This window comes from Macaca fascicularis, chromosome 6 (assembly GCF_037993035.2).
Source record: "Macaca fascicularis isolate 582-1 chromosome 6, T2T-MFA8v1.1".
NCBI classification, from domain to species: Eukaryota; Metazoa; Chordata; class Mammalia; order Primates; family Cercopithecidae; genus Macaca; species Macaca fascicularis.
In genome coordinates, this window is record NC_088380.1 from 33575901 (window position 1) to 33584782 (window position 8882).

General features: G+C 40.6%; 1 pseudogene; it reads left to right on the forward strand.

Annotated features, from left to right (window-relative positions):
• Nucleotides 1-5971: 5971 nt before the first annotated feature.
• Nucleotides 5972-6898, forward strand: LOC102122167 (small ribosomal subunit protein uS5 pseudogene; annotated as a pseudogene).
• Nucleotides 6899-8882: the final 1984 nt, after the last annotated feature.

Below are 8882 nucleotides of genomic sequence, written 5' to 3' on the forward strand. Positions count from 1 at the left end.
GAGTAATACATTTCAATCCCTAAAGATTAAGAAATACACTAATGCTCATGGTTCTATTAACATCCATTTTTTCTTCGTTACTAATGCAATTGGTAATCAGTTAATCATTGTCAAATGAATAATTCTCCTACTTAAAAAAGAACATTCTTAAGTGTTTCTTCAGCTTAATAAGCTTGGAGATAAATCTAGGTCTAATTTTCTTACCATTTAAACAATCTTTTTGATTTTTTCCCAAGATTCACTTATCTTAAAATAAATCTGGTTTTAGTTAATACGCTTCAAATTGTTGTTAATAAATAGAGAATTGACACTACTTATCCTTCCGCATCTTCTGGTAGCATTTTCTAGAAAGCTGGCCACATTTTAGAAAGACTGTTGTATCCACAAGCCAGTGAGAGAATCATTGGCTAAAACAGGGACTAAATTCACAATTATGTTTTTCTTTGTACCACGCCTAATAAAATAAAATAGCATACATGAGGCAAGAAGGCTTTAAGGAAGAAAGAAGAGGAAAGGGGGTTACAGAGTTTTTGGAAGAATCTAAATATTTAGGATCTATAAATATAAAGAAGAGTATTTAGAATCTAAATGCTCTTATTCTTACTGGTGGGGCTGGGACTCTGAAAAGTTAATTTAGTATCAGTGTTTCTGTGCTGATGAGAGTACTCATTAGAGAGAGGATAATACAAGAAACATGATAACTGTGCAGGTGAGAGGGTATGGGATCCAGGTGGAGGGGGACTAGATTTTGGTAAAGCAATGATAGTAAATTCAATGTAGCTGAAGAATTGCAGTTTGGGTGCTGAATGCAGGTATGAATTGATAGATTGATAGATTTGATGGTGGAAAGTTGATGGTGACTGGTTCTATGATGTCTGTAAATGTTATAATGAGAATATAATGTTATAAATGAGAATAATGGGGAAGGTGGGGGAGTAGGAGATTTGGGGGTAGAGAAAAAGATGTGAACTAGTAATTTAGGAAAATAGGTGAATAAACTAGGCATATGTGGTAGGATTGCCCATTTGAGGTTAGTGGTCATGGATATATAGTGAGATCAATTAGCACAGTTGTTGGGTGGCCAGGGCAGTCTCAATTTTAGTTGTTGAATTTTTTTTGTATTATCATTTGAGAGATACTTCTCTTTGCCCACTGGCTGTTTGGATAACCTCTGGACTGGCTAAAAGTGTGGAGGGAATGTCCAAGCCCATTGCTGTCTGGAATCACAACCTTGGACTGTGTCGCAACTGGTAAGAGATAATGAAACAGAAGGAGGTGCCTAGGGAAGAGAGAAGCAGTTTTTCTCTGAGCTGGAGTATGCTCCCTACAAGTTGAAGATAAGAGAGCTGCAGGGAGGCCAGCTTGTAGGTCAAGAAGAAGGAAGGAAGGGCCTTAGAATGAATAGCCAGCCCCATCTTATCCTAGACAGCAAGGCTCCATCCTATTGTTGATTCTGGGAGTAAAATGGTTTCCCTGGTTACTGGAGCCTGTTTATTCAGTCAGGCCAAAGAAGCAAGTATGTTCACATCATGGCAAGCATACAACAAGCCTTTTTTTTTTCCTGTGTAGCATAATGTTTTTAAGTTCAGGGGTACATGTGCAGGTCTGTTACACAGGTAAACTTGTGTCATGGGGATTTGTTGTACAGATTATTTCACCACCCAGGTATTAAACCCGGTACCTACTTGTTTTTCCTGATCTTCTCCCTCCTCCTACCCTCCACCCTCTGAAAGGCCCCAGTGTGTTGTTTCCCCTCCATGTGTCCATGTGTTCTCACCATTTAGTTTCCACTTAAAATGTTATGTATATAACTACACAGACACATATATAAAGTTTTCAAGCCAATTATGTTTTAGTTTTCCATTACAAAAGATATGCCAGCACACTGAAGAAAATCTGGGAGATGCAGATAGGAAAGAGAAAGATATAGCTTATGGAATGATCAACATAACACAACCACAACGAGGACAGTAGTACATTTCCTTCTTTAGGTGTTTCTGGTTGAAATAATCATGCCCAACATTCCACCAGGTTCCTCGCGTGTCAAATACATCAAAGCCTACCCCACCCATCTGGTGAGTCTTGATTTGAACTTCTAAGGAACTCAAAATTGTGCTTTTCTATTGCTGCTCTGATATGATTTTTATAAAAGGACTACATTATTTTTGTTCAAAGCAACCAAATTAAATCCATAGAATCCACAAAAGATAAATTTAACCAAAAGCTCAAAGGCTTGACTTTCTCACCTTTTCCCAAGAAGACATTTTTGACAATTGTATCAGCCATCTAGGACTGCCATAACAACATACCATAGGCCACACACAACAGAAATGTATTTCTCACAGTTCTAGAAGCTGGAAGATCAAGATCAAGGTGTCAGCTGGGTAGGAGTTTCTCCTGAGGCCTCTCTCCTCAGCTTGCAGATGGTTCCCTGGTCACTGTGCCCTCACATGGTCTTTTCTCCATGCATGTGTGCATCTCTGCTGTCTCTCTTCTTTCTTACAAGGACATCAGTCATATTGGACTAGGGTCCCACCCTTATGAGCTCATTTAACTTTAATTACCTCCTGAAAGATCCTTTCTCCAAGTACAGTCATATTGGGTGTTTCAACATAAGAATTTCAGGGGGACGCAATTTGGTCTACAACTGCAATGGAAACTCCTACCTGGCCCGTTCAACATACGACAAATGTACTAATAGGGATCTCATTTTTTCCCCTTTGCTTTGCAATAATATGGGATTTGGAATAAGAAAATGTAAAGTGCCACTATAGATGTGTATTAGCATCAAATTGGAAAGTTCACTTCTGAATCATTTCACATGGCTGAACATTCACACTGAAATTTTGCCTCAGGTGTAATTGTAAACACTGCCCCCCATCAATTTCTACTAAAGAGGAATCAAAGAATACCAGTTTCGTTAACTGAATTTGATTACAAATCACACTGATACTAAAGGGAGGACAAGTGTTAGGTCTAGCGATAAGGCAGCTGCTGTCACAGCTTTTCCCATCGAGTTTCCAAGCCATCCAGAAGAGCAGTATCTCTCTTCCAAGAGATAAGTTCATGTTGGATTTGGCATAGAAGACAAATTCTGGTCTGATATGTGTAAGGTGTTGACATTTCCAAAAGAAAGTCACAATGTGTTCTCTCCCAGGGTCACCAATGAGTCCTGAATATGAGACACAACATGGCATCTGTTCACCTCTCCCCCAACTTCTAGAAAGTAAAGTAAGTTGCTCTACACAAGAGGCTTATGGATGTACTTCATCATCACAAACAGAGGTGTCGATTATGGAGATTATGGAGAAACAAAGCCATGTGCTCCTTGTCACTGGGAAGGGCAAGACAGCCAAGAATCCAGAAAACAAAGGCTCTCAAAGGCAAGCCAGAAAACAAATCAAACACCAAGTGATCACACTGAAAAGAATAAACGTTACGGTATAGTATTTGATTCCTGTACTTGTCAGTTGGCTTTGTGGACGCCCTCAAATTGGAAGCTTGATGTTGGAAGAGCCCCACAGGGATGAAATCACAAAGGAACCAATAAGGGCTGGAGAAGTGATCAACTGTTTATCACAGGCCAGTCCCCAGCACTTAGAAAAGGTCTATGTCAGAGGCCCTGATATCATTTGTGGCATTATGGGATTTGCTTTGGGAATCTAAGAAAGGTGCTTACAATAAAGGCAGTCAAATAGATGCACTTATAATTGCTATGGGGTAAGGACAAGATACGTTATTAAAGTTCCCAGAGGTCTTCAAACCTCATTTCACAGTTATTTTGGTGCTCTTTTCTTCAGAAATCTTCTATGAATCCAAAAAATACAAATGCATTGAATGATGCAAATTCCATCTCCATCGTTTCTTGCCAGCTGTCTTAGCGAGGTGCTAATGAGCAATAAAATCATCCCTAAACAGGCTTTTGGAAAGAGAAGGAAGAAAATCCAGGAACCAGGACAACCCAAAGCTGGATCATCACTCAGAATGAGCTATAAATTATCTTAACTTTCTTCTACAATGCTGCCTGCAATATTAGATTTCTCAATCCAATTGTCACATGGCATCAAAATTATACCATTACCACTAGGCATTTCTCAGCAGAGAGTTTTCTAGGCAACAATGTTTCTTTTCTTCCTCTTTATAAACAGAAAAATGTGCAATCCATATTTTCGCTATAAGATAAACATGTGATTCACTTACCACGGGACTGTCTCTAAAATAACTCTGGCTCAGGGTGCGGACATCATCTCACCCATTGTCATTACAATATTCTTTAAGTAACCACTTTCTGGGATAGAACTGCCCCAACGAGGTAGCAGCCAGGTCACAAGGTGGTTTTAGTTTACTCTCTCAAACATGCAATTCCAATTACCAAAAAATAAGTGACTCTTAATGATGGGTTTAATAATAGTAGGTGTGGAAGCACTTACAGTTCTAGGACTAAGCCAGGTTTTGTACCAAAAATTAAATCACTGAAATGATATTTTCTTTCAAATAGGAATGGACAAGCAAAAATGACTCACTGTGTTTTCCAATTACACTCAAGACCTATCTCCATATGCCCTCCTCCTCTGCTTGAGCAGAAGGTGAAAGAGGTTGTGGAGACTGTGGAATTTGGTGAGTCTTATGAATTTCTCAATGAGTCAATTTTCTGAAAACCAGTATCTTATATTTCACAAAGTTTCAGTGTGACATAATTAAACTTATTAATGACTTTCATAGGCCATTGAATCTTGAAGACAAATGCTCTTTGACTTCACTACAACATCAGTGGGCACTTGGCCAAGGAAGGCTAGTTAGAACCAGCCTTTTTGCAAACACAGCTGAGGTATTTATTCTGTCTTTCTTCATCACAAAAGTAGCACGGAGAATAATGGACAATAGAGTTCAAGTGGAGCAGGAACTGTCCAGAATTTGAAGAAGTCACATATCGGTCCTGGCCACGATAACTGGGGCACATGTACTATATCCAAGTTGATATCCTCAATTTGGGGAAAGTTTTCTTGCCTTTCCCACAGCCTCCCAAGCCATTGACAATCCCCACATTCAAAACATTCTCATTCACATTTCTGATTCACTTTGCGCTACAGGAACAACAGCTGTTGAGTACTTCTAGGGAGCAGAGCCATTATAGGTAGACATAGATCTTGCAAATAGAGAGGTAGAGAGCTTTCTCAAGACCTTTGGACCAAGCAGATGACATCACAAGGTGTACCTTATGCTAAGTGCCTGATCTCTAAGACCCTCCACCAGCTGTCAGACAGACAGCATGCTCACAACATGACAGCTGGTCATTCAAGATCAAGAACGTGAAGACCAGCCCACCCCTGAAAATGACGGATCAAACTCAGCTTCACAATGACTCTTATTCCATCCCTAGTGGTGTTTAAAAACACACTTTGTCTTAAGCAACAAGGGGAACTGACCACGTGTTCACAATAGTTCATTTCTGACCCTCTGCTTTGGCTTGGCCAGACTTTAGTCAGGCTTCTCTCCTCCACAAAGATTCCTAGATTTTGGCTCTCCTGCAAGTTTAAGCAAGACCCGAAACACTAAGGAGCAGAACATCTGTTAACAGCTCATCCTGAAAATCAACTGACCATAGATAGAAACACTTCCTATTGGAATATCCTGGTTTTGCCACCTGCTTGCCACACTCTATGGCCCTTCTCCACAAAGGTCTGGCTGGTCCTTCTCCCTCCATAAAAAGGAAAATCTTCTTTCTGTTTGATTTTGAGACACTTGCAAATATCTGAGGTTGGCACGTTCTTCCTGTTGCAATAGTCTTTTTGAATAAAGTCTCTCCTTATCTAAGTTTGATTTGTTTTTAATTAATATAATGCAACTGGATACTTTACAGAAATAAGAATAAATGAGCCACAAATATATACAACAACATGGGTGAATCTCACAAATATAGTGTGAAGCATAAAAAGTAAGAACTAACTCTTCTTCTCCGAGAAAACACCAAATGGCGGATGACGCCGGTGCAGCGGGGGGGGGGGGGGGGGGGGGCCCAGAGGCCCTGATGGTCCTGGGATGGGGAACCGCGGTGGCTTCCGCGGAGTTTAGGCAGTGGCATTTGGGGCCTGGGTCACGGCCGTGGACAGGGTGGGGCCGAGGCCGAGGCCGAGGGGCGGAGCTCAGGGAGGCAAGGCCGAGGATAAGGAGTGCATGCCCGTCACCAAGCTGCGCCGCTTGGTCAAGGACATGAAGATCAAGTCCCTGGAGGAGATCTACCTCTTCTCCCTGCCCATTAAGGAATCTGAGATCATTGACTTTCTCTTGGGGGCCTCTCTCAAAGACGAGGTTTTGAAAATTATGCCCGTGCAGAAGCAGACCCATGCTGGCCAGCGCACCAGGTTCAAGGCCTTTGTTGCTATAGGGACTACAATGGCCATGTTGGCCTGGGTGTTAAGTGCTCCAAGGAGGTGGCCATCGCCGTCCGTGGGGCCATCATCCTGGCCAAACTTTCCATTGTCCCCGTGCGCAGAGGCTACTGGGGGAACAAGACTGTCAAGCTCCACACCGTCCCTTGCAAGGTGACAGGCCGCTGCGGCTCTGTGCTGGTGCGCCTCATCCGTGCATCCAGGGGCACTGGCTTCGTCTCAGCGCCTGTGGCCAAGAAGCTGTTCATGATGGCTGGTATCCATGACTGCTACACCTCAGCCCGGGGCTGCACTGCCACCCTGGGCAACTTCGCCAAGGCCACCTTTGATGCCATCTGTAAGACCTACAGCTACCTGACCCCTGACCTCTGGAAGGAGACTGTATTTACCAAGTCTCCCTATCAGGAATTCACTGACCACCTTGTCAAGACCCGCACCAGAGTCTCCGTGCCGCGGACCCAGGCTCCAGCTGTGGCTACAACATAGGGTTTTTATACAAGAAAAATAAAGTGAATTAAGCCTGGAAAAAAAAAAAAAAAAAGCAAGAACTAAATGGCTGTATAATGTACACTTTATATGAAGTTCAAAAGAGAAAAAAATGAACATAAATTGTTGAAAGGATGGTGGCTCCCTTCATGGGGGCAGTTGCTGGAGGGGGACAAGGAGAGTTCCTAGGGCACTGATAGTATTCTGTTTCTTGATCTGGAATATACTCAATTTGTGAAGAGTCACCTCATGACAGACGCATAATTTGGAAAACTTTCTATGCGTTCTACTCCAATAGAAAATTCACTTAAAATTGAATCTCTTAGAATTATAATTTATTTTTCTCAAACAAACTTGTATGAAGCAAAAAAAGGGCCTCAATGCTTTCTATCTAGCAAATGAATTCATATCATTTACATATGTGACTTAAATAGTGATAGAATTAGGGAATAAGATAAGTTAGCCCATAGTTAATAATTATTTAATTTAATTTAATTTAATCTCTGGTCTTCGTGTTTGATGGTCACAGGAGTATAAATATCTTTGGAACTTTATTTTCTAGTGTGTTCACTATCACTTAAGGAACTGTCTTAGTCTATTTGCATTGCTATGAAGGAACACCTGAGACTGAACAATTTATAGAGAAAAGAGGTTTATTTTGGCTCAAGATTCTGCAAGCTGTATGGGAAGCATGGTGCCAGCATCTGCCTCTGGTAAGTGCCTCAGGAAGCTTCCAGTCACATGAAAGTTGAAGGGGGAGCTGGCATGTACATGGAGCGAGTAGGAGAAAGAGAAAGAGGGAGGAGGTCCCAGACTCTTTTAAACAACCAGATCTCACATGAACTAACTGAGTGAGAAACACTTTTCTCACTCATCACTGAGGCAATGGCACTAAGTCATTCATGAGGAATCCACCCCATGATTCAATGCCTCCCACTGGGTCCCACCTTCAATGCTGGAGATCACATTTCAACACGAGATTCTGAGGGGACATGCATTCAAACTATATCAGGAACCAAATTCAATTTCCTACCAAACATAGTCTAACTGTGTTTGTTCGATGTTTTGGTGTTTAATACATCAAAAATGTAAAAATATCAATTTGCAATAATCACAGCTTTTTAATGTTCTGTGGGAGAAAAAATGTAGTTAGCACAGTAGAAGAATATCAGGGGAAGCTGCTTATCATTATCAAAAAAATTTCATGATGACAGAATATGACAGCACAAAATGTGTATATGTTTAACTTAAATGTGAACTTTATCTTACCTGGCTAGTTCTCTGGTTTTCATGTTTGATAATCACAGGAGTATAAATATCTTTGGAACTTTATTTTCTTATCTTATATAGTGTCTTTCTTGTCTTGTATAGTGACAAAGAATAATAACTAGTTCAGTTACATTTTCAAGAGACCTGTCATCACAATGGTATTATTCTTTATTTTCTTATGAAATAATGTTTCGACTTACAACTTAATGTTCTAGCTATAATTTTAACCAAGGCTTTACAAAATGCATAGAGCTTATAATCTCCAATTCCTATACATTCTCGTGGAAGGATCAGCTGTAAATAAATAGGTAGTAATAAAATAAATTTAATTACAAACTAAAATAAATGTTATGAAGGTAAAGTACACAGTGCTACAAGAACTATAGCTGGGGATTGAGATTGTATATTTAAGAAAAATTATGTTGGCTTCAGTGTGAAGATTGGCATGTAAAACAGGGAAACACATGCAGGAAAACTGCCTGGGAGGCTTCTGTGTAGTTTAGGCAAAATGTGGTAATTTATGAAAGGGTTTGGCATTGGAGATAGAGTGAGTGAATGAATTTGAGGCATTTGGGAAGTAAAAAGCTTTCACACTGTGCTCATACCTCCCACTGTAGCTATGTAAAACTATTTGCAGGTCCCAGAAGATACCAGCTGTGTCTTGCTTTGTACCTGATGTTTCTTTCCTGAGTCATCTTTTCTTTAATGTTCCATCTAGCTACATCTTGCTTATCTTTC